Source organism: Staurois parvus, unplaced genomic scaffold, assembly GCF_062004578.1.
Source record: "Staurois parvus isolate SC_StPar_1 unplaced genomic scaffold, SC_StPar_1.0 ptg000058l, whole genome shotgun sequence".
Classification (NCBI taxonomy): Eukaryota; Metazoa; Chordata; class Amphibia; order Anura; family Ranidae; genus Staurois; species Staurois parvus.
The window spans coordinates 8699087-8726382 of record NW_028317854.1 but is presented as its reverse complement, the minus strand read 5'-3'; positions in this window follow the sequence as shown (position 1 = coordinate 8726382).

Below are 27296 nucleotides of genomic sequence, written 5' to 3'. Positions count from 1 at the left end.
TCTCTGGCAGAGAGTTTTCACAAGTTAACAGGTGCATAATGAGGCAGCTAAATTTGGTCAGGCTTCAATAACCTCTTGCCATGAAAGGGCTAACCACAACTTATACTTAGAAATGTTGAGTATAATGCTGAGCCACGTTACTAGGTGTAGTGCTACCCCCTAAGGAGCAGCTGGATTTTGGGTCCCCCTATTTCCTGCACAGCCAGGCAACATGCATTTTGGCAAACACACATAGTCAAGAATCCAGTCCATGGGCTTGTTTTTGTTGTTTTACTTAGAAGAAAAAAACTAAGAAAAGGCATTCTGGGATGCCCAACCTGAATAGAAAGTACAGACTGAGGACAAACATCCTACATTTATGTATAAAAAATGGATACTAGATGTTACTGCAGTGAGAGTGGTATCAGTCTCTTTAAGGATCAGTAGCAAAGTTTCTTTAGGGAGCATATGTCCCCCTGTGTGAGCTCTCACAAAGTCCCAATACCTGGTGAGAAAATGCCAGCCCACCTGGCTGCTTTGAATAAGTGTTCCCAGTGCAAGGGATTAATGTTAGCAGTGATAATGCCCCTGGGGGTGTAGAGGTACTCTCTCTGTGCCTTGTATCCTGTGTTTTTGCGTAAGACTGCTTGTTCAGGCCTTTTAGCTGTGTTAGTCTTGCATACTGCGCAGGATGTCTCCTGGATAGGACTTGTAGTGAAGTTCCCTCTGTCTTCTTCCCTGGGGTTCCCTTCTAGGCTTCATGATCCTCACACCCAATCTTCCACCCGATCACCAGACTCCCCTGCTGGCTAGGCTGTCTCATATAGGTATGGACCCATCTAGCACATGGCCAGGCCCCCTGCCTGGGATTTGTAAGACTCCCATGAATATACAGGTTTTTGTCTCTACCCATCTGCTCACTAGCTTCTAGAGTCTTCTGGAATACTCCAGAACCAGGGGGAGGTACCAGAGGTCTGACCTATAGAGCCCTCCAGTCTGACCTAAAGTAAACCCAAACAGCTATGCTCACTTCACTACTGTGAGCCACACTAAATTCACCTCTCTAGCACCCCTAGAGTGTGCTACATAGAGAAAAGTTGTGTTAAAGCCATGTTTCCCGAGTACAGGCATGTTAAGAGCACTAACATGTTTTCCGAGTTCTGATGTGTTATATGGGCTCTTACATTTCACAAGAGAGTTGTGTGTTTCCAGAATCCTCACATTGTGAAGATCCACATGCAACCCATATTCCATCTTGAAAGCTAATCAGTCCTATGATATATGCATTTTACTGTTTCACTAATTAATCTCACTATATGTAAGGAATGAGATATTTGCAGCTAACCTCATTTTCTGAATGACAGCAACAACAGCCAGTCATTATCTGGGAATGAGCATATAGTTTACCTTCTGTCTGGCTTGTAAGGATTCCTTATTTTAATTGAAATTGCACATAAGAGAGGATTGATAGCAATATAACACTACTATAATACAGCAGTAGTGGTAAGTGGTAACATATACACTGGTAGTAGGGTAGGTAAAACTGTCATAGTTGGGATTAGAGTTGGGCTGCCACAGTTGGGATTAGAGTGAGATGCCACAGAGGGGATCACATTTCATATTTCTGACCATTCATTCTATTTTACATTTCCTGTATTTTAAGACCACTGCTTTCATTTTCAGGGGATATTTCATCAGATATTTATGGATTAACATGTTGTATAAAAGTAAATATTACCCTTTGTACAATCAGACAATACCACATCCTCTATTACTGTAATTGTTTATAGGGGTTATCTTCTCCAGGGAGCCTATTGCATGGTGGCATTGTAAATACTGATAAAGCTTTGTTTAAGCCGGCCATATAAAGTTCAAATCTCAGCCGGTTTAGCAGAAACTGGTCGAGATTTGAACCATGTATGGGCAGGATGAATTCACCCAAGTTGATCAATCAACTTATATACAACCAGCCTGATGGATTGTATATATGAATATTGCTTGTGGCTGTTATGGCTGCTAGCAATAATCACTGTGTTCTCCTGGTGGGACGGCTTTCCCCGCCACTCCACCAGGAATAACCTGTGAATGTTGACAGCTATAGATTTTTGCGGCATAAAGCCCGCTTTGTCTGGTTGCACAATACTAGCAACAGCTTTTTTAAGCCTAAGAGCCAAAACCTTCACTAATACTTCAGTTAAAATCCTCTGGGAACATGTTCCACCCTTTTTAGGGTGAAACAAGTAACATGTTCCCAATGCTGCAGCCGCCGACCAATATCTCCCCCAGTTCCCTGTACAAGCTGTCACTTTTTGAATAGAGCGCGGCTGTGAGGAACCACAGAGTTCTGTAAATTGAATCTTCCTGTCAGTATGTCATCCTGTATGGGCAAGCAGACATAGTGATAGGTCTACAGGAGACCTGCATGGCACCAGCGGTCTGCTGATCACTGGTGCAATTATTTGCAGGCTCCTGGAACAAAAAATTATGAATTCCCCTTTTATTTTACCTGCAAAAAAATGTGCATTTATTATTTTTTTGTCAAACGGTGAACTTATCCTTTAACCCCTTGACGCCGAGCGCATGCAATATGCGGCCTCTTGGCGTCTGGGCCACATATTTGCGTGCAATTAGAAAATACATATGTGCTGAGAGCTCGCACTCTGCACGCTCCCAGCACATATGTTCATGAATCTCGGAAAGGTCCCTATCTCCCCTTTCGATCGGGACCTTTTCTGATCATGTGACCACTGTGACGGCGAATCACGGCAGTCACATGACCTTAAAACCCTGCCCACCTCCCGGCTTCTGAAACCTCTTAAAGGGCCAGGAGGTGCTGGTGCTAAGAGGTTGAAATCATTATGATACAAGCTTTACCTCACCATCTATACATCCTGATTTTTACATCCCCTTCATCTACAGTACATATATAAATACTCACTATATTTTGAGAGGTACTCATCCATTCAGAATTTAAATCAGGTATGTCATAATAAACCTGGTCTGTGAGTTTCATGGGGTAATTAGATCTCTCAGAATGAGCTGTACCAATGTCTACATTTTGTGTTGCCTTCTTCACCTGTAAACAGGCAAACTGCTCCAGCCAGGCCGCTATTTCAATACCTTTTTTCTCATGGTTTCTCTCTAATCAACTTCCCTAAACCACCCTGTGATTGTCCTACTGGTGTATGTATATCTTCCCTTTGCTTTTTGCCATCTTCCTTGCTAACCAAAATCTCACCCTCAGATGAGAGAGAGAAACAAGCGAAAGACACTTGAGATCTGTTTAGAGCCTGCATCTGAAGGTACATCCACAAGCCAAAACTTTGATGGTAATATACAGTCCTGCAACCGTGGTTTCTGACTTAGTGCAGGTAACACAGCAGTGTGGTCTCACCAACTTAAGCAGCATAAAATATATTAATATGAAGAACTTTAGCCCTCCTTTAGCCCTCCCAGCAGCACAGTTTCCTAGGCAGCTTAAATAGCACGTAGGAATTATCCCTGACATATCCCTGACACCTGCAGCCAAACAAGTTATTTCTACTCTCTGACTATTTAGTAACTTTGTCCTTTAAGGCACATCAAGCAGAGTTATAGAGTATGCCTCCACTAATAAGGTTCAGAAGTGGGGAGATCCAGGAGGAATCTAGGAAAGACAATGCTGCTGCCATCAAACAAATTTGATTGACACAATGCTGGACTCAGCAAGAAATAGAGAGAGTGTGAAACCATAAGCTGGGACTCGCTACATCACTTCAGGTTGATAAGCCATCAGGGCACACATCCCCAACCATTATTTAACTCTTAACCTACTGTCTAACACTGACGAGGCCTTCAAAAACTATTGGGTTGATTTACTAAAGTAGTTGAGAATGTTCACACAGTAAATGGTGTGGCTTTTCTCTCCTATTCTCCAACAGGCTAAGGTCCTTAGGTCATCATGACCAATGCAGGGTCTATAGATCTATAGTGTATTGGTCTAGACTAAATGAACAAATAACCCTTGCAGTGTGGGTGCAATCCCACTGCAGAGGATAATGTTCAAGCTTTGCAGAGTTGGGTTTTAAGCCACTTTGCCTATAGATACTATAGATACACATTTGTTTAGACAGGAGTTACAGCTATTCTTATAAAGCAGAAAAATCAAGCCATCTGGATGCATTTTTGCAAACTAACCAGCAGATGTCAGAATTGTACAACTTCTTTTTTCTTTTTTTCAGCAAATTGTGTTTTTCTGTGATAAAACGCATCATACTGTACTGTCACCAGTAAGATATTACTCACTGGTTAGATATTAGTTAGGTTGTCCAACCATACAAACCTAGAGTAACAGGTGTCAAGTGCTTTCATCCAGGTAACAACACTGCATAATAAATATCAGTTTCATATATACTATTGGGACACCCTTCCAAATCATTGGATTCGGGTGTTCCTTCCAATCATCTCTGTGGCCACAGGTGTATAAAATGAAGCATGGTACCATGATAGGTTGCCACCTGTGCAATAAGTTCATCCGTGAAATTTCCGTGTATTATAACTGGGAACAACAGCAACTCAACCACAAAGTGGTAGGCCATGTAAAATGACAGAGCAAGGTTAGCACATGCTGAAGTGCACAGTATGCAGAAGTCGCCAACTGTCTACAGAGTCAATAGCTAAAGACCTCCAAACTTTGTGTGGCCTTTAGATTAGCACAACAGGGCATAGAGAGCTTCATGGAATGGGTTTCCATGGCCGAGCAGCTGCATCTAAGCCTTACATCACCAAGTGCAATGCAAAGCATCAGATGAAGTGACGTAAAGCATGCCGCCAATGGACTCTAAAGTAGTTGAAATGTTTTTTCTGGAGTGATCAATCATACTTCTTTCTCTGGCAAAACAATGGACATGTCTGGTTTTGGCAGTTGCCAGGAGAACAGTACTTGCCTGACTGCATTGTGCCAAATGTATAGTTTGGTGGAGGGGAATTATGGCGTGGGGGGGTTTTTTAGAGGTTGAGCTTGGCCCCTTAGTTCCAGTGAAGGGAACTTTTAAGGCATCAGCATACCAAGACATTTTGGACAATTTCATGCTCCCAACTTTGTGGGAACAGTTTGGATGGGATGGCCCCTTCCTGCTCCAACATGACTGCGCACCAGTGCACAAAGCAAGGTCCATAAAGACATGGATGAGCAAGTTTGGGGTGGAGGAAGTTGACTGGCCTGCACAGAGTCCCGACCTCAACCCAATAGAACACCTTTGGGATGAATTAGACTGGAGACTGCAAGCTAGGCCTTCTCATTTGTCATCAGTGCCTGACAAATGCACTTTAGGGACAAACAGGGTGGGCCAACTCAATACTGAACCATACGGACTAAGACTGGGATGCAATTAAAGTTCATGTGGAAAAGCAGGAGGCCCAATACTTTTGGCAATATAGTGTATATATATATATATATATATATATATATATATAAAAAGTTAAGTAGCAGAGGGGGTTGGTAATCAGTTTCAGCCACTTTGGTGGAGGCCACAGACATTTTTTCCCGCCACTGACATTTTTTCCCTACTCATCCCCACTCATCTTTTCTTTTTTTATATCTTTTTTTTATTATATCTTTTATAAAATTTTCTTTTAAAAAGATAATACAAATAACAACAGTATATCTTTTGTCACATCAAATAAATCCACTTTACCCGTATTCCCACCCCCCCAAAAACCCTCCCGTCCCAGTGCAAAAACCCCTGTCCATTTCAATCTTACCTTCTCTTTCCCCTCCTGTAAACCAACCCATATCTATAAATATTTTTAACCATTTTAATTCTCTGACTCTACTACCAGGGCATCCCTCATTTTTAAATATTTTTCAGATGCTTTAAAATCGTACCACCTACTCCACTTTTTTCTAACTTTTTCTATTTTGTCTTCCTCCATATGACATAGCTCCTCCATCTTATTTATATAATCAATTCTATCTATCCAGTCCATCATTGTTGGAGATTCCTGGACTTGCCAAAATTTAGAGATTAAACTTTTTGCTGCACTAAACAGATAGTATAGTATACAATTTTTATACTGTTTTACTGACATCTCTGTTTTATAAAAAAGACACACCCATGGGTCCTTCTGAATAGATGTCCCCCATATCTCCTGTATATTTAGAATTATTTCTTGCCAGAATACCTGTATTTTTGGACAATCCCACCATATGTGAGCCATTGTCCCTATTGCCCCACATCCCCTCCAACACAATGGTGATATTATTATTATTATACAGGACTTAAATAGCGTCGAAAGTTTGCTCAGCGCTTTACATTATGGTGGGAGACAGTACACAAGACAGTACAGTCACAATACAAATTCAACACAAGAGGGATTCGAGGGCCCTGCTCCTTGGAGCTTACAATCTAGGAGGAAGGGGATAGAGGTACAAGAGGTAGTAACTGTGGGGGATGGAGTGGTTGGAAGAGTAGAGGATTCCAGTATTAGCTGAGGGCGGGGTAGGATCCCTGAAGAGATAGATTTTCAGAGTGCGCCTAAAAGTGAGCAGAGTAGGCGATAGTCTGATGGATTGGGGTATGGAGTTCCAGAGGTTGGGGGAAGCCCCGGAGAAGTCCTGGAGACGAGCAAGGGAGGAGGGGACAAGGAAGCTAGAGAGTAGGAGGTCTTGTGAGGAGCGGAGAGTATGGTTTGGGTGATATTTGGAGACAAGATTGGAGATGTAGTTTGGGGCAGTGTTATGAATGGCTTTATACGTCAGTGTTAGAGTTTTGAATTTTATCCGTTGGGCAATTGGAAGCCACTGGAGGGATTGGCAAAGAGGGGTGGCAGATACAGAACGGTTAGTAAGGTGGATGAGTCTGGCAGCAGCATTCATAATAGACTGGAATGGGGATAGCCTGCGGTGAGGTAGGCCAGTGAGGAGGGAGTTACAGTAGTCGAGGTGTGATATGATAAGGGAGTGTATGAGTTGCTTAGTGGTTTCTGAGGTTAGGAACGGTCATATTTTGAAGATGTTGTGGAGGTGAAGTCTACATGAGTTTGTCAGCGATAGGACCTGGGGCTGAAAGGACAGATTGAAGTCAAGGATGACACCTAGTACCCTGGCTTGAGGGTTGGGACTGATGATAGTGTTGTTGGTCTTGATAGAGAAGTCAGAGGGGGGGAGGCGCGGGCTGGGGGGAATACTAGGAGCTCAGTTTTGGAAAGATTGAGTTTGCGGAAGTGGAGTGACATCCAATGCGATATGTCACTTAGTAGGCTTGTGATACAAGCGGAGACTGAAGGGGTGAGGTGAGGGGTGGAGAGGTAGATTTGTGCGTCGTCAGCGTAGAGATGGTAATTGAAGCCGTGGGAATTTATCAGTTGGCCAAGGGAGGAGGTGTAGATGAATAAGAGAAGGGGTCTGAGGACAGAATCTTGAGGGACCCCTACAGAGAGAGGGAGTGAAGAGGAGGTGGCAGCGTTATAGATAACGCTGAAGGAGCGCTGTGATAAGTAGGAGGAGAGCCAGGAGAGAGTGGAGTCTCTGATGCCAAGAGAGTGTAGTTTTTTGAGGAGGAGGGGGTGGTTAACCGTGTCAAAAGCCACAGAGAGGTCGAGGAGTAGGAGTACTGTGTAGTGGCCATTGGTTTTGGCGGTTAGTAGGTCGTTGGTGAGTTTGAGTAGGGCAGTTTCGGTGGAGTGTAGGGGGTGCAAACCAGACTGTAGAGGATCGAGGATATTTCTTCTCGCTGTCTGTGTGCCACATTCAGTGTACAATACCATCTAGACAAACATTTATAATTCATTTCAACTATATTCATATTCATTCCCCCCCGTGCATTAGCTTAAACATTTTACTCTTCTGTTGACCATTTATTTTTGTACCCAATTCTCTTTCCCATTTCTCCAAGAATGACGGGGATCCAGCTCCAATCAGTTCAGTTAAGATCTTATAAATCCTAGATATTATATGTTCACAACCTATCTTTGAACTCAGGTTTTTCAAATGGGAGCATGTCCTCCGCCATCCTCAGTGGCTGGGGGAGCATTGAGACAAAATCTCCTAATTGACAATATCTCAATTCATCTAATACAACAAACATGTTCTTTTTACTCTTTAATTCTTGAAAAGTGCATAACTTCCCTTTATACACTTTATCTCCCAAATGTGCATTTCTACCTTTAAACTATGTCCCCGAAACATTCCCTCTCCCTGGGGGAAAACATTCTGTGTCCACCAATAGCAACAATAATGAATTATAATTCCACCACATAGACTTGTGCAAATTCTCAACACTTCTCTTGTCAATGTGCTACTATTTTCATCCATTACCCAATATTTTCGTGGAATCCAGCTGATACTCTCCAATTGTGTATTACTTAATATACCTTCTATTTTAACCCAACTTTTCTCTTGTGAATTATGTGTTCAATCCACCACCCATGATAATAACACTGACATGTAATACTGCCTCATATTTGGCAGATTTAATCCTCCTTTCTCTTTATTATAACATAAAGTTTCATACTTAATACTTGGTTTCTTATTATCCCATATAAACCTTGATATCAATTTTCTTATTATCCTAAAAAAGGATCTGGGTAAATTTATCGGGAGCATTTGAAATTTATACAGGATTTTTGGGACTATTACCATCGTAACCAGATTTATACGCCCAATCCATGAGACGCACCCTCCTGAAAGTCTTCCCAACTCATCTTTGACTTAATTTATTAATGGGATATCGTTAACTTGGTATAAATCCTTTATCGTGGGGGTTAACTTATTCCCAAATAGCTTAATTCCCTTTCCCTCCATGTAAATGAAAAGTCTTCTTGTAAGTTCATCATCTCTCTACCTTCGACAAGTTAATATTTAGAATCTCAGATTTTGTAGGTTTTATTTTTAAATTAGATAACTCTTCATATTGTTTTAATAGCCCCATTAGGTTGGGTAGCGACAACCTAGGGTTCACTATGTAAAACAGCATATCATCTGCAAATCCTACCTGATCTAAATGTATCCATTCCGCCATCAGTTCTTGCAACCTGGTGGCTAATACTTTCGAGAATAATTTGGTATCGGTATTTCTTAATGATATGTGTCTATAACTAGCACATTGTGAACTATCTTTCTCCTCTTTAAGAATAATGTTTATATGTGCATGCAATGATTACCCTCTCATTTCCATTCCCTCTCCCAGCACGTTCATATATCTACAGAGTTTAGGAACCAGTAACTCTTTACATTTTTATAGTACCCCACTGTATTAGGGCCAGGGCTCTTTCCTCCTGCCGTACTCTTCAGGGCCATCTTAATTTCATCCTGGGAGATAGCTTGTTCTAGGGATACTAATTTATCTTTTGCAATCTTTGGTAAATATGCTGCCATTAAAAATTCTTGCTTTCTCCTCCTCTTTTCTTCCTCTGTTACTTTTTGTTTTATAGGGTTCACCTCATACAGCCTACTATAATACTTTTGGAACATGTCGGCGATACTAGTGGTGGAGAAGATCAGCTCCCCATTTTCGTCTTAAATTTTTTCTATGTAGTTTTTTTATTTCTTTTCCTTCAATCTCTTCACTTCATCATAAATCTTCCTGTGCAGATCTATATCCTGCTTTTTTTTATGTGCCTGTTCTAATTTATGTAATTCTTCAGTTACCCCTTTAAACTTCCTCTCTCGATCTCTCTTTTTTTTTTTTATTTCTGCAGCAATCAAGATTCCCCTCATATAGGCCTTATGTGCCTCCCATATAGTCACCACCGATAATTCCTCTGTTTCATTCATAGCAAAAAATTGCTCTAGCTCTTCCCTTAACCTTTCTTCTATAGTGGGGTCATGTCTAAATGTCTAATTTAGTCTCCACATAGCCCTCTTATTTCCCTCTCCTCCCATTCGTAGTCTCGCCGTGACGGGAGCATGGTCCGAAATGGACAAAAACTCTATATTAGATTTAACCAAGGATTCCAACTGTCTGTGCTCTATTAATACATAATCCACATCTGTGCACAGAAGAGAAGAAGGTATAATCCCTTTCTCTAGAGTGTCTTACTCTCCAAGTGCCTATTAGTTGATTTTTGATAAAATCCCGTTTTCAGCCTTCTTAATTTTTTTCCAACATCCCTCTGTGCACCCGAAGACGCATCCATCCAAGGATCCATACATCAGTTGAAGTCTCCAGCTACGACCAGACTACCTCTTTTAAATTCCATAAGTTTCTCAATTAAATTTAGAAGGAAGTCCTCTGGGTTCTTATTTGGGCAATAAATATTTTCCCTCAACCTCAAAGCTTATATTTTTTGCAATTCCTATTGCCACTCCTTTGGCCTTCTTTATTGTTGAGTCCGTGTAATACCAGGTTGGATGGTACCTCAAATATAACTTAATATTGGTCTGATAGGAAAGATGTGTCTCTTGTAGAAAAACCACATCTATAGAGTGTTGGTGCACTTCCCTAAGTATCTTATGTCTTTTAGTCATAAAATTAAGGCCTTTCACATTATAAGTCATAATGTTAATCAAACTCATATCTAATAACTATTTCTCTTCAAATCTATGTTTCCATACACAGGTAGGGAAACCAAAACTATTCCACTCATGGAAAACCATGCTAACCCGCATTCCCCCTCCCCACATCCCTCCACCCTCCTCCCCACCTCTCTACCTCCCTCCCTCCATAAAAACCTATTGGCCTATATATTGCCCTAGAATCTGATGTGGGACTCCCCCCCACTGGCAATTCCTACTTTGGGGTGTGGCTCTGAACATATACACCAATCTGGGCCCCTCATTCTCGACATAAGGGCTTCCCCTTTATTTCCACTGTATCGAGATTTAGAAGGACTCCTGATGCACGCCATTACTATAATATCTTACTCACACTTCTTCTTGGGAATCAGATGGAGAATGGAGGGGATGATGGGTGAGGATGTGATAAGAACGGAGGAATGAGAAAAAAAAAAGGAGAAGGGTGAGGGAGAAAAAACACTCATCCACCTCCCCCTCCCCCTTCCTCCCCTCTCTCCCATCCCCCCTCTCCCCCGACTCCACCTCCAACTACCTTCTTCTTCTATTAGCTTGCTGCCATTTCTCACTTCTTAACGTCTTCTCATTGGACCCCTCTGAACACCCTGCTATTTCAACAATCTGCAGTTCTAATTTTTCACAAAAGTCTCTTAATTCCTGCAGGCATCTCAATCTTGCCGATTTTCCATCTCTCCACCCAATCAGACAATCCGGGAACCCCCAGTTGTACCGATCTCCTTTTTCTCTCATCTGATCTAACAATGGTTTCAGTATTCTTCTTCTAGATAGAGTCTCAGGAGCAGCATCCATGGAAAGCTGCAAATTCGTTTCTCTATATATCTTATTTCAGAGGTCTCACGCAGTTTTTTCCATATTCTTTCTCTGTCTTCGAACTTATGAAACGGACAATCACATCTCTTGGAAATTCTGATGTGATTCCTGGAGGACGTCTAATTCTGTGCTCTGTCTCAATTTCTACAGGATCCATGTTTGATCTTCCTAACAGGGGGTTATGTACACTTTTTATTTTTCCCCGCAAATCCTCTTCTCTTGTATCCTCTGGTAGGCCTTGGATCCTCAAATTATTTCTCCTTTCTCTATTCTCTTGACCCTCCAATTTATATGATAGCTTCCTCTGTTCCTTTTTCATCTTTTCTTCTCTCGTTTTCAATTTTATGGTCTCCTAATCTTGGGCCTTCATTTCCCCTTCTATTTCTTCAATTGTTGATAACACTCGACCCAAGTCCTTGTGAATCACCGTCATTTCATATTTTATAGAGCATTCCAGTTTTGCGAACATTTCTACCATCTCATTTTTAGTAGGAATTTGAGATATGGTTCCCTGTTGGTCTGCCACATTTTGTTCTATTACACTTTCATTATTTATGCATTCATTCGGCTGATTTCTATCCCGCATTCCAAATGACAGTCTAGATTGTTCCCCGTCAGACTTCCTCTTTCTTTCTTTCTCTTTGGTTCTAAGGACCTTGTATCTCAGGACTTTTTTCTTGTATCAACCTATATTCCTTAATGGTACTCATGTTAGTGTTCGACTGAGGGGTCTTTACCCCTCCTCCTTTGGTGGATCTACTCATATTAATTGAGCTTTTTCTGCGAGTACCATAAAGAAGATTAGTCAATATCATGTGTACAGTTTTAGATATATTCGTGCGGATATAAGATATGATCACATTCCCTTGAGTACACTTTCCTTGACCTACTGAGAACACCCAGCACCTTCTTCTTCTGCCCGCCCATTCCCTCTCACGAATATCCAGACACCTATGGTAGCAATAAAGCAGTATTTTTTTTTTTTTATAATTTAAATATTTATTGATTTTCATTTTAAAATACATTTCATCATCATGATATACAAACATATATATATATTTATACATTATAGTATCCAACATTTCTACTTTATTTACTTTATTCCAAATTCCCCCCCCCCTCCTCCACCCTCACCCAAATCCCATCTTCCTGCAATTCCTTTTCTCTGCCTCATTTTATCTCAGCAAGTGCAGTTTTCCTATTATTTTCTTTAATCTTTCCTATATTTCATATATAACTTAGCTTTTTCCCAATTCTCCCATTTCCTATTATAAATCTCCATCCTATCTTCCTGGACATGGCACAACCTTTCCATCTTTTTAATCTGCTCAACCCCTTCAATCCAGTCCTCTTCCTTCGGTACCTCTATTTGCTTCCAAAACCTGGGTATCAGAGCTTTTGCAGCATTAATGTAGCACCATATCCCTGATTTTTTTATTTATTGACTGATATGTCCATGTTATGCAAAATACACACTTCTGGGTCTAAGCCAATGTCTATTTCTGTTATTTTTCTTATCAAATGGGTTATTGTCTTCCAGAATAACTGAATTTTTGGGCAGCCCCACCATATGTGATATGTTGTACCTATTTCACCACATCCCCTCCAACACCACGGTGAACTCTCTTTACACATCTTATTTTCAACATTTGGTGTAATGTGCCATCTTGTCAAACACTTATAGTTCATCTCTACCTCTCTCATAGAAATGTTTTCGTGGGTTAATCTATATACAGTCATGGCCGAAATTGTTGGCACCCTTGATATTTCTCCAGGAAATCATGTATTTCTCACGAAACGTATTGCATTAACACATGTTTTGCTATACACATGTTTATTCCCTTTGTGTGTATTGGGACAAAACAAAAAAAGGGAGGAAAGAAAGCAAATTCGACATAATGTCACACAAACCTCCAAAAATGGGCTGGACAAAAGTATTGGCACCCTTTCACAACTGCGGATAAATAAGAATGTTACAAGCATGTGATGCTCCTGTAAACTCACCTGGGGCAAGTAACAGGTGTGGGCAATATAGAAATCACACCTGAAAGCAGATAAAAAGGAGAGACGTTCACTTAACCTTTGCATTGTGTGTCTGTCTGTGCCACACTAAGCATGGACAACAGAAAGAGGAGACGAGAACTGTCTGAGGACCTGAGAACCAAAATTGTGGCAAAATATCAACAATCTCAAGGTTACAAGTCCATCTCCAGAGAACTAGATTTGCCTTTGTCCACAGTGCGCAACATTATCAAGAAGTTTGCAACCCATGGCACTGTAGCTAATCTCCCTGGTCGTGGACGGATGAGGAAAATTGATGAAAGATTGCAACGCAGAATAGTCCGGATGGTGGATAAGCAGCCCCAAACATGTTCCAAAGACATTCAAGCTGTCCTGCAGGCTCAGGGAGCATCAGTGTCAGCGCGAACTATCCGTCGACATTTAAATGAAATGAAACGCTATGGCAGGAGACCCAGGAGGACCCCACTGCTGACACAGAGACATAAAAAAGCAAGACTACAGTTTGCCAAAATGTACTTGAGTAAGCCAAAAGCCTTCTGGGAAAACGTCTTGTGGACAGATGAGACCAAGATAGAGCTTTTCGGTAAAGCACATCATTCTACTGTTTACCGAAAACGGAATGAGGCCTACAAAGAACAAAACACAGTACCTACGGTAAAATATGGTGGAGGTTCAATGATGTTTTGGGGTTGTTTTGCTGCCTCTGGCACTGGGTGCCTTGACTGTGTGCAAGGCATCATGAAATCTGAGGATTACCAAAGGATTTTGGGTCGCACTGTAGGGCCCAGTGTCAGAAAGCTGGGTTTGCGTCCAAGATCCTGGGTCTTCCAGCAGGACAATGACCCCAAACATACGTCAAAAAGCACTCAGAAATGGATGGCAAAGAAGCGCTGGAGAGTTCTGAAGTGGCCAGCAATGAGCCCAGATCTAAATCCCATTGAACACCTGTGGAGAGATCTTAAAATTGCTGTTGGGAAAAGGTGTCCTTCCAATAAGAGAGACCTGGAGCTGTTTGCAAAGGAAGAGTGGTCCAAAATTCCGGGTGAGAGGTGTCAGAAGCTTATTGATGGTTATAGGAAGCGACTGATTTCAGTTATGTTTTCCAAAGGGTGTGCAACCAAATATTAAGTTAAGGGTGCCAATACTTTTGTCCAGCCCATTTTTGGGGTTTTGTGTGACATTATGTCATATTTGCTTTTCTGCCTCTGTTTTATATTTGTTCCAATACATACAAAGGGAATAAACATGTGTATAGCAAAACATGTGTTAATGCAATACCTTTTTTGTGTGAAATACTTGATTTTCAGGAAAAATATCAAGGGTGCCAACAATTTCGGCCATGACTGTATTCTCCTCTGCTTCTCCTCATCTATCACGCATCCCATATCAGTTTCCCATTTTGTTATATATGTTGGCTTTGTGTTTATATCTAATTCGGTGAGTATTTTATATACCTTAGCAATCCCGTGTTTCCCATCACCTTGTGTACCCAAAACCTTTTCAAACAAGTTCCACTTGTCTCTTGTCCTTAAAGGTTTTGGCAAACTTCCAACAAAACTCCTCAATTGAAAATACCGCCACTTGTCTAATTTAGTGAAAATCTCACCCTCTTTTTTTTTCAATTCCCCAAATGATCCTATTTTATCCCCCACCAAAATATCTCTTAATTGAACCTCTTCCTTTTTAAACCACCTTCCACCTATTTCTTCTCTACCAGGGGGGAAAAACTCCGTGTTTTTTAGTGAAATCAGTGTTGAATTGAAAGACCATTTCAAACTTTTGTGTAAATTATCCCAAATTTTTAAAACATTCAAAGTGTATGTATTTACATTATCGTTTAGGCCCCTATACTGTGTTGGTACCCATATCACCTTACCCAAATCTGTTCCACTAAGTTCATTCTCTATTCTCACCCAACTTTTTTTATAGTTCTGTATCCAGTCTATAGTTCTTGCCAATATTATAGCTTTGTAGTATCTTTTAAAGTCTGGAAGCCCTAAACCACCTCTTTCTTTCCTCCTACTCAGCAATTCATGTAACAATCTTGGTTTTTTATTCCTCCATATGTATTTTGTTATCAGTTTCTTGATTAACTTAAAAAAGATCTCTGGGAGTTTAATTGGTATCATTTGATATCTATACATGATTTTTGGTACTATTATCATTTTTACCAGGTTAATACGGCCTATCCATGTCGGAGTTCCCTCCTGCAATATTTTCAGCTCCTCTCTAATCTCATTAATCAATGAAATATAGTTTAATTTATAAAGGTGTTTATATGAAGCTGTGAGTTTTACTCCTAAGTATTTTATATCTCTATCTTTCCATTTAAAGGGAAATTCCTTTTGTATATTTTCTTTTTCATTTTTTGAAATATTTATATTTAGAATCTCCGTTTTTGTTGGATTAATCTTTAAATTTGACAGTTCTCCATATTCCTTTAATAGCTTCATTAGATTTGGAAGTGTTATCCTGGGGTTTCCTACGTAGAACAACAAGTCGTCAGCAAAAGCGGCGACTTTATGTTCCGTGTCCCCTATCTGAATTCCCTTTATATCTCTATTTAGCCTTATTGTTGACAGCAGTGGTTCTAATGATATAACATACAACAATGGGGACAGTGGACATCCCTGTCTTGTACCGTTTGACATCTCAATGGGTTCTGACCTCTCCCCGTTCACCACAACAACTGCAGAGGGGTATCTATACAACTTTCCTATCCACTCTCTCATCCTGGGCCCAATTCCCATGACTTCCAACGTATCCGTCATGAATCTCCAGTTCACTCTATCAAACGCTTTTTCAGCGTCTATAGAGAGTAGTACCACCGGTTCTTTTCCCTTTTTACTTTTTTGGATCAGCATCAATGATCGTAACCCATTATCTCTACCCTCCCTCCCGGGAACAAAGCCCATCTGGTCCTGATGAATCCATTCCGGCATTAGCTCTTTCAATCTATTTGCCAAGACCTTTGCATATAGCTTAGTGTCAGTGTTTAATAATGAGATAGGTCTATAGCTCGAACACTGTGTAGCATCTTTTCCCTCTTTTTGAATAAGCACCATTTGAGCTTGTAGCGATTCTTTTCTTACTTCCATCACTCCACCTAATGCATTCATGTATTTTCTAAGTTTTGGTACTAAGATTTCACTATATTTTTTATAATATCTCACAGTATAACCATCTGGTCCTGGACTTTTCCCAGACACTGTACCCTTCAAAGCTAATTTTATTTCATCTTGTGAGATATCTGCATCAAGGGAGTTCAGTTGGACTTCGCTTAGTTTTAGTAACCCAGCCTTCTCTAAATATTTCTTTCTCTTTTGATTCTTCACACTTTCTATATTTTCTGATTCCCGCAGGGGATTTATATTATACAGATCTCTGTAATAATCCACAAAAACTTTGGTGATTTCTCTATTTGAGTGTTTCAGGTTCCCCTTAACATCTTTTATTTTTTCTATATAATTTCTATTTTTCTTTTTCCTCAGGGCCCTCATCAAATATTTTCCCGGTCTTTCTCCCCATCTATATCTCTCACTCAAAACCCTATTATATGCTTTTCTCCTCTCCTCTTCTATTACACCTTCCAATTCTTCTTTCTTTTTATTTAACTTCAGCTCTATTTCTTTTATTATTCTATTCTTGTGTTGTTGTTCTAGTATACTTATTTCTTCTAAGAGCCCACTCATTTTCTCTCTTCTTTCTTTTTTCTTTCTTGCCCCAATCGCTATCAATATTCCCCTTATGTATGCCTTATGAGATTCCCACACTGTAGCTATGGACACATCGCCTGTCTCGTTCTCCTTGAAATACCGATCAATCTCTTCCCCTATTTTCTGGGCTATTTCCTTTTCTACTAATAGTGTCTCATTCAGTTTCCAACCCAGCCCTCCTGTTTTCCCCTTCCCCCATTCTAATTTCATTATAACTGGGGCGTGGTCCGATAGAGAGATTGTCTCTATTTCAACTTGAACCAGGTGGTCAATTAATTGATGTTCTATTAATATGTGATCTAATCTCGAATACCTCTTGTGCATGTTTGAAAAGAAGGTATAATCTCTATCTTGCATGTGTGTAATTCTCCAGGCATCTACTAATTGACTTATGTGTAGTTCTTTCTTCAAGAGTTTCAGGGCCCTACTTCCTTCTCTCTGTACATGGGAGGTAGCATCCTTTTGTGGATCCATACAGAAATTAAGATCCCCTGCGAGGATCAGACGTCCTTTTTTAAAGTCCATCAACTTCCTCAACACTTTTTTCAGATATATCTCTGGGCTTTTATTAGGACAATAAATATTGGCCAGTGTACATTCGATCTCCTGTAGTTTTCCCTTTAAGAACAAGAATCTCCCCTCTGGGTCTGTCATTCTATCTTCCAGCTCAAACCTAGTATTCTTTGCCATACCTATTGCAACACCCTTCGCTCTCTTGACCGGGGAATCTGCATAATACCATGTTGGGTGATTTCTGGACCCCAGCCTAACATTCGATTCTATCTCAAAATGTGTCTCCTGTAAGAATACTACTGAGGCTGCTCTATGGTGTAGTTCTTTAAACAGTCTAAATCTTTTCCCAGGGGAGTTCAACCCATTTACGTTATATGTTATAAACTGAATCTCTTCCATCTTCCATAAAACGTCTCTTCCCCTTCTTCTCCCTTCTCACTTGCTTTTATATCTTTTATTTTTTTTTTGCAGGAAAAATACCCCCCCTCCCCACTTACCCACCCCCCCAACTTTCCCCCTCCCCCCCACCCCCCGTCCCTCCCCCCTCTTTTTAGGCCTATCGTTTGCCTATTGATCATTTATGGAAGTAACTTCCACTTTTGATCTACTCCTTGGGCTAAAAACTCTGGGCATGGACGTCTTTCCCCTTGTCCGACCTCCCCATAGCTCCCCTGGTCCCTCTTAGGTTCATCTACAGCACCGTAAGGCAGGGACGGTAGGGTGAGGGCAGACCAGTGTAGAGGGAAAAAAAAACCAAAACAAAACAGCCTTATCTTTCCTCCACCACCTCTCTCCCCCTCCCCCCCTCCCCCCGCCTCCTCCCCCCCCACAAGTTGCCAATCCTCTTTTCTCTTCATTCTAAGTTCCCATTGGTCTTCCTCCCAGCCTGGAATCTCCATTCTTTGTATTTTTAAACTGTAGCAAAAATATTTTAGATCTTCTGGGAACCTGAGGTACGATGTAACCCCGTTTTTCCATCCTATTAAACATTCAGGAGACCCCCATCTATATTGCACATTATGTTCTTTCAACCTTTCCAATAGGGGTCTCAAAGTTCTCCTTCTCCACAGAGTCTCTGGGGCCAAGTCCGCATATATCTGTATGTCTCCACCTTCATACTTAATGACTGGTTTCCCTTTGATCTTCTTCCAAATTTTTTCTTTATCTCGGAACTCATAAAATTTAACTATAATGTCTCTCGGCCTTTCTTTCCCCAGGTATCTCTGGATGTTTCCTTTTCTAAAAGTTCCTTCTATTTTAGTCCTTTCCATTTCAATACTGTCTGTTATAGTATTTAATATTTTACAAACCACTTCTTGCAGGTTTTCTCCCTTAGAGTTCTCTGGGACCCCACGTATCATGACGTTTCTCCTCCTGTCTCTATTTTCTTGTATCTCAGCTTTATATATCAATTTTTCTTGGGCTTTCCCTATGTTAATTATTACTTTTTCAAGCTCAGAGATAGCCTGGGTCTGATTTTTAACTTTCTCCTCCGTTTCCTCCACTCTCACCAGCAGGTGTCCCAGGTCACTTCGGATATTTACCATTTCTTGTTTTATTGTTTTCTCCAGTTCTTTAAACATTTCTGCCATTTCTTTTTTGTTAGGTATTTGTAGGTCTTTTTCCGTCTCTATATTTCCTAATGATTGCTGATTACTGGTATCCAGGCCTAGTGATACTCTTGGGCTATTTTCCATGCTGAAATCTGCTTCTCCTCTTTCAATCCTATTCTGGGATCTTTCTGGGGTTACGTTTCCTTGGGAGGTATATTTTTTAATTGTACCAGTCTGGGACCCTTTAAGCCCACTTCCTTTTACACTTTTATTTTTCATTTTCTCTGTAGCTTTTATTCTTTGTTCCTCTGTTATAAAATTTGTGGATTTGGGGGGGAGAGAATCAAAGTTCTTGTATACAAGTTTCTGCACTATTCCCCGGCTGATCTTTTTGGGCTGTTCTATCCTCAAATCTTTTCCACCTTTTTTTTTTTGCAGGCGCCGGGGGTCCCCCCTTTCACTTACCCCCTGCTACCCTTTAGGGAGCCATGTAATACATCACATTTAGTGTATAGAAGATTTCAACTTTAGTCACTCACCCTCCTCGTATGTTTCATCCAGTGACCCCGCTGAGTGCTCTCACCTTCAGGGTCTTTGTTCATGGAGAGGGGGGGGGGACCCTCCAGAGTCTCTTTGATTCTTCAATTAACCAGGACTCAGTGGGTATCCTCTTGCCTTACTTCATGTCCTGGGGGTCTCAGGGGAATAGGGGGGGAATGCACCAGTCTCCGGCCAACAGGTCCGCTCTGCTCTCCCACCGCAGAACGCCGGCCGGCCGGCTTCCCGAACTCCCAGGAATGCTTTGCGGCCGGTCACGTGCTCGCGCCGGCTTCCCAGCATCCAATCGCTCTCTCACCGCTAGTCACCAGCCGCTCTCCACTCTCCCCCCGCACACCTCCACCTCCCGTCCCGGGGAACCGCCGGTCCAGGGTAAGAGCCAAGCCGCAAGGCTTTCTTCATGCCTCGGGGGGATCACAGGGGACCTGGGGAGGACAGAACACGGAGCTCCGTCCGAGAGCTCCTACATTGAGCTCTCCTCTGCCGCCATACTCAGGCTCCGCCGCAATAAAGCAGTATTGATATGAATATTTGGCCGTTGTCCATGGCAAGTCCATAAAGACATGGCTCTCTGACTCATTATGGATGGCCTGGGTGGGGGATTGTTCTATTCAACATGTCCCATACCTCTTGTGCTGGCAGGTGTCTCAGAGTCCTTGTTCTCCAGGTGGCAGGTCCACTTGTAATACCTTCAAGGATCCCTCCAGAGTCTGACCCCTCCAGGGAATCCGGCTCCAATCCCTCCAGGCGCTCCAGGGACCAGCCTCCACACAGAGCCACACTGAGCCAAGAGGCAACAAATCCTCAGATCTGCTCCTCCAGGAATCCCGGCACAGGCACTCCCCACCTGTCACTCAGCTCAGAGTATCCAACAGCCATCCTCTAACACAGGGAGCCCTGGTGTGCCGTCTCAACAGCAATGGGTAGGAGTTCCCGGGAATCCCCAAGGCTGCCATGTGGTTGCCTCCCCGCTCCAATTGCCGCTGCAATACGGGGAGAGATCCAATCCTCCCCTCTCCGCTCCTGTCCGCACAGCTTCACCCAGGAGGACAGCCCCAAGAGGTAAGTCAGAGGGGTGTCCAAACATTCAAATAGGCAGTAACATCCCCAGCATCGGTGACCGGAGATCCTCTGTCTCATGAGCTCACGACTGTATGCTCAGGCCCCTCCCCTGCATGTCCAGACCCTTAAACCAAACTCTTCCCTACTCATCTTTTCTGACTGTTTTTCACTAGTTTTGCATTTGGCTAGGGTCAGTGTCACTACTGGTAGCATGAGGTGATACTTGGACCCTACAGAGGTTGCACAGGCAGTCCAACTGTTCCAGGATGGCACATCAATACTTGCCATTGCCAGAAGGTTTTCTGTGTTTCCCAGCACAGTCTCAAGAGTATGGAGGAGATTCCAGAAGACAGGCAGTTACTCTAGGAGGGCTGGAGAGGGCCTTAGAAGGTCCTTAACCCATTAGCAAGACCGGTATCTGCTCCTTTGTGCAAGGTGGAACAGGATGATCACTGCCAGAACCCTACAAAATGACCTCCAGCAGGCCACTGGTGTGAATGTCTCTGACCAAACATTCAGAAACAGACTTCATGAGGGTGGCCTGAGGGCCTGACATCCTCTATCCTGTGCTCACTGCCTGGTACCATAGAGCTCGGTTGGCATTTACCATTGAACACCAGAATTGGCAGGTCCACCACTGGTGCCCTGTGCTTTTCACAGATGAAAGCAGGTTCACCCTGAGTACATGTGACCTTTGTGAAAGGGTCTGGAGAAACTGTAGAGAATGTTATGCTGCCTGTAACATCGTTCAGCATGACCGTTTTGGTGGTGGGTCAGTGATGGTCTGGGGAGGCATATCTATGGAGGGACCTCTACAGGCTAGACAACGGCACCCTGGCTGCTATTAGGTATCGATATGAAATCCTTGGACCCATTGCCAGGGTCCTGGGTTCCTCCTGGTGAACGACAATGTGCGGCCTCATGTGGCAAGAGTATGCAGGCAGTTCTTGGAGGGTGAAGGGATTGCTACTCCTGAATGGCCCCCACGCTCGCCTGACCTAAATCCAATAGAACACTTCTGGGATATCAAGTTTCGGTCCATCCAAAGCTGCCAGGTTGCTCCTCAGACTGTCCAGGAGCTCAGTGATGCCCTGGTCCAGATCTGGGAGAAAATACCCCAGGACACCATGAGTTGTCTCATTAGGAGCATGCCCTAACATTGTCAGGCATGCATACAAGCACGTGGGGGCCATACAAACTACTGAGTACCATTATGAGTTGCTGCAATGAAATTTCAGCAAAATGGACTAGCCTGCTGCATATTTTTTTTCACTTTGATTTTCGGGATGTCTTTGAATTCAGTCCTCTGTAGGTTGACAGTTTTCATTTCCATGAAATGATGGGGCATTCTTACGTTTCTAAAACATTACCCAGTCCATATCAGTATAGATATCCAGCAAGATATTTTTTTCCATTGAGATCTGATGTGTTTTCAAATTGTTCCTTTAATTTTTTTGAGCAGTGTGTATATATATATATATATATATATATATATAAATGATATGTGGTCATGTGTGAAGGTGAAATGCATTTCAGCTACCTGGAGTTGGCACAATGCGACAAAGCTATCACAGTCAGTCTTGAATGTAGAGAAATGTCAAGTTGTTGTAGCACTTAATGATTTTTGTTTAAAAAGCAATAGCATTTTGCAGAAATCCCAATACTTTTTGGCTTCTGTAAACCCTTCTTTAGGCAAAGAAACATATTTAGGCAACACAGATGTCAAGATATGGGATCAGCACAGGGGTCTGATAGCTAAAGGAATAATCAAGAAGGCCAAGCAAGATACTCAGGCTAAAGTAGTAGTAAAATAAAACCAGTGATTTATTCATACAGAGAAAATCAGCAGTTTCACTTTACTGGCAACACCACCAGTGCTTTTGGTTGGTGAATAGCTGCTTAGGCAGGCAGAGCTGTCCAATGGGTGTAGGTAGAGAGTGCAAAACCCTATGTAAGATTCAAGTGACTCACTTCAAGTGAGGCTCTTACAGATGGCAAAGTCTTTTTGCTTCCAGGAGGCAAATTGTGTGAGGGTGGGAGTAACAGGAAAGAAAGTATAAGTTGGTGAGTTGGTGAACTTGCTGGGCACGTGTCTCTTTTTAACCTGATTTTATACAAAACCATGCAAATATGAATAGCTAACCTTTGCATCCATTTTTTTCAGTTTGAGATTAGCAATCACCTTTAGCTGCTCTCCCACCCATAACAACTATTTTTTTTTTGCTGTACAGTTTATATTTTGGGGGACAATTTTGGTGGCTTTTCATTTATTTTTGGGGCTTTTTTATTATATGTTGTTTGGGTTTTTTATAGATAGAACTAATTTTAGTTTAGGTTAGTTTCTGGTGGCGTTCCATTTATTTTTGGGGATTTTTTATTGTACATTGTTGGTGCTTTTTATAGGTTGAACTGATTTTGGTTTAGGGTAGTTTTAGGCTACATTGGTTTTTATTTTTGTTGATAAGGTATTTTTTAAGTTTAAGTGCTCAAGGTGCAGCATTCATTTGTTGCTGACCACTTTCTCTTAGAGGTATTTTTTGTTCACAGTATGCCACTGCATTTTGTAAAGATTTTGAAGGACGTTTGAAGAATAAAACTAAGTGCAAAAAAGTGTGTACCTAAACCACCTCTCATTTCATCACTAAAATTCATCAAGCTCCCTATCCCCATTGTAAAAATAAAAGTTGGATATATTTCATCAGGCCTATATTGGTGATTAAACTGTCCTGCAACTGGCCAATTGTATACTGCTGTACTCTCTGCAATATCTTAATTCTTGCAGTAATGCCTGTGATCATTCTCTTTAGTAAATCTTTGTCTAGTTGTAATTGTATACTACTGTTCCATCTGCAGTTTGCTAATTCTTGTGGTAAGCCCCCTACCTGTACTCTCTGGGCCTGATAAACTGTACATAGCACAATCCCCTAATAAACAGAGATTCCACAAGGACCTTGTGAGGTGTGCTATCACTGTGCAGGGAGCTCACTGTATTGCTTCTTCTCTTCTTTCCCCAATGAGAAAAGATGATCTCTGGGGGGTGAGAAAAGTGCAAGCAGCAGAACAGCATAGAGCTGCCTGCTCCCTCTGATGAGTGTCTGTCTAGGTCACAGGTGTCAAACACAAGGCCTGCAGGCCGAATCCAGCCCTCCAAGCCATTTCATGTTACCCGTGCAACTCTCCTACAGGTACCCCCTTGTCTCTGCCCCCACCTTGTCTCAGCAGTCAGCAGCAGAGAAGAGAATAGAACTCCTCTGCCAAATCTTGCACCTCTCAGTGCAACTTCAGCACCTCTTCATCTCTCCTGGTCTCAGCAATCAGCAGATTCTGTTAACTGACTCCACAACTTCTCTGGTCCTCCTCCAGACCCTGCACTTTCTGTTTTCCAGCTCTGCCCCCAAAGGGGGTTGCACGGTGATGTTAGGTGCTCTGGACATCTAGTTTTACAGATACAACCGGCCCTTTGAGGGCAAACATAATGCTGATATAGCCCGCAATGAAATGCAATTTAACACCCCTGGTCTAGGCACTCATCAGAAGGAACATATCAGTTGCCTTCTACCCTCTTCTCATCTAGGAACAGACAGTAGGGAGGGAGGAGGCACATTCGCATTGCTCAATTTCCTTCATGAAAGCATCTGTACAGATCCTTATCAGTTGTGCAACTCTACACTTGGTCAGACCAGATAGAAATATGCAGATAATGTTTGCATCACATTGCAACATAGATATTAGTTTATAAGGTGCAATTTGTGATTTCAAGTTTCTGTCATGCATGTTGCAAATTCTCTTCAATTTCTCCTCATTTGGTGGACTATGATGTTTATTTGGGACATGTCAAGTACACAGTAGTTTATCTGGCTCCTTGTATCTAGTGCATTTCTGTAAATTCTCCCTAATTTTAAATTTCCTGCTGCTGGCCAATTTTTCACTTCTATATCAGGTTATCAGGTTACTTTACTTCAAAACTGTAAACTGATAAGGGGATGCTAAGCCTTAAAAGCTTGCTCTCCTTTTCTCTGCAGTTAGTTAATAAATGTAACTTCAGTTATTTGTGTTATTCTAACCAAAATGGTAATTCTTGGATTGAAAGTATAGTTGTCCTTGAAGACACATTTATGAAACTTAGAATATTCAAGTTTCTCAGAAGTGACTGCATCAAAAGGAGACAATCTCAAATCCAATTCTGTTCTGCAGTTTCTTCCCATAAATATATGTATAAAATGATAAATAATTCACTTACCATCCACCCAACGGTCTCTGCATTTAATCCTACAACACTCCAAGCACACAGTTTGGATGAATTGAAGAACAAACATTGTCTGTAAATATTAGAAGCTACCACCTACACAGAAATATCCTTTTCAATCTGACTGTGAATTGAAAAAAAAAAAACTTTATGAATTATATTCAATCTTGTTTTTTCTCTTTCTATTAAAAGTGTTATTTTGTGCTAGTCAATGATTCAATAGCACAGAGAATACCAAAAACAAATCTGGATAAAATGACATTTCTCCAACAATGTGAACTGTTAATCAGACCTTCATAAACAAGCAGAAATAATAATTATGTATACTGTGATATTTTGAAGGTGAAAGTCAAATATCACAGATCATTCAAAACACATTTTAATGTTTTATCCAGTGACTATAGATAGAGAGAATATGCTGAAAGAAAATATCATTGCACAATGTAGTCAATAATACAAGCTGTTTTATTAAAATTGTTCAGTGCAAACCTTAAATTTTACTTGAAGCGAAGCCCTGCTTTAATAACATAGACATTGCAGAAATAGCACTGTGGAGAAGTTCAAGAAGAGCAGAAATGTTCATTTAAAAGTTGGGTATTTGCAATCCAATAATGAATGAACATTTACCTTGTAAAAAAAAATAAAAAGCACTGCTATAAGTATAATATTTCAGGAACATTCAATGTACCCATTGTACCTGTAGCTCTTCATCAAATCATACATATCTAACTGCTTTCTGGATTATTTTAATTTGCATGCGATTTGATTCTAGTTCGGGCCTTTTTGGTGCGGATACAGTGCGATTTGAGCCATACATAATGTAAGGCTCAAATCGCACCGCACACAATTCACATGTGATATGCACAGGAATACGGTGCGGTTCCTGTGCGAATCATATGCGATTTACCGCACCCCATGAGTGTGAACCTAGCCTTAGACTTTCTTTACACACATCATGAAAAAAAAAATGGATGTATGTAGCACAACCTGTTCCTCCAACTCTCTCACAGCCCCCTGGCTGCTTTTTCTGGCAAATGACAAAATAACAGCTTGGACTTATTGGAGCATCTCTGGCTTCTCCTATGTAAATTGAAACATACAGTCTCTGTAATGTCAAGGACAGTTACAATCTAGCAATGTTATTGATGCTTTATTGTAACTTATCTGGTTTATTTAAAGCAGATCAAAATGTGACTTTGTATTAATTCATTCATTCAGCAACCATAAACGTTAAATCATTTATTAAATAGGGTTCCTATTTCACCCTTTTAACCCTTTGTTAACCCTAATCAACTCGAATAAACTCCTTTCTTTCCTTCTCCTCTTAGCTGTTATTTTGCTGCTGGCTGTTTATTCTATTTGTTTTACCATTAACAGTCAAATGTTTCAGCAACTTGATTTGCTATCTGTTTTTGCAACACAGTTTTGAAAAAGCACATTTGTTAATAACTTTGCAATAATTTAAAACATAATTTGAATAGCATAAAAATGGTAAACATTATAGAATAAAATATGTACTTTTTATCTGCAGGAATACTTGCTGTTATAAAACTAATACCGGTCAAACTAAAAGAAAAACAACATTTGTTTGTTTTTTTATATAAATTACAGAGTAAATCAAATTCTGAAATTCAGTTGAATACATGTATTTTGTTTGCTTTATTGTATTCAGATATTTTTTCAGAGTTTTTTTCGGTAACTAAACAAACACGTTTCAAACAGAAAATAAAATATTTTGTGCAAGACAATATTGGCAAGAGAAAATCTTGTTTGTACCAAAAAATATGAAATTATGTATTAGGTAAAGACAAAATTATTGCCTAATTAATAGGCCCATAGCTGAAATGTAAACATTTCTCTGGATCATTAGCGATGTAACGGTGTAAATCAGTAATAAAGGAAAAATAAAAAAAGGGTTCAGAAATGTAATGGTGTAAATGCCTAATAAACAAAAAATGGAAGAAATGGATAGCACTCTTTTAACCTCCCTGGCAGTATTCCTGAGTGTAGCTCGAGGTAAAGTTTCAGTATCACAACGGTAACCCCGAGCTACACTTGGGAATACCAAGCAGTGCTGCTCCGCGATCCCTCAATCACTTACCTTGTCCTGTGCTCCCATGATGTCCCTCCTGCAGTGTCCCCGGCAATGTAATCTTCTGGGTTCTGTCCCCTGCTCGCGTCGGGACGTATGGGGGATGGAACTGGCGGGAAATTTGAAAATGACAAAAAGTGACATTCACTAAAATCACTAAAATCACATAGTAAAACATTACTGTATCAAAGCATTTCACATACATTTTGTCATGAGTGCTTTGTCCTGTGCC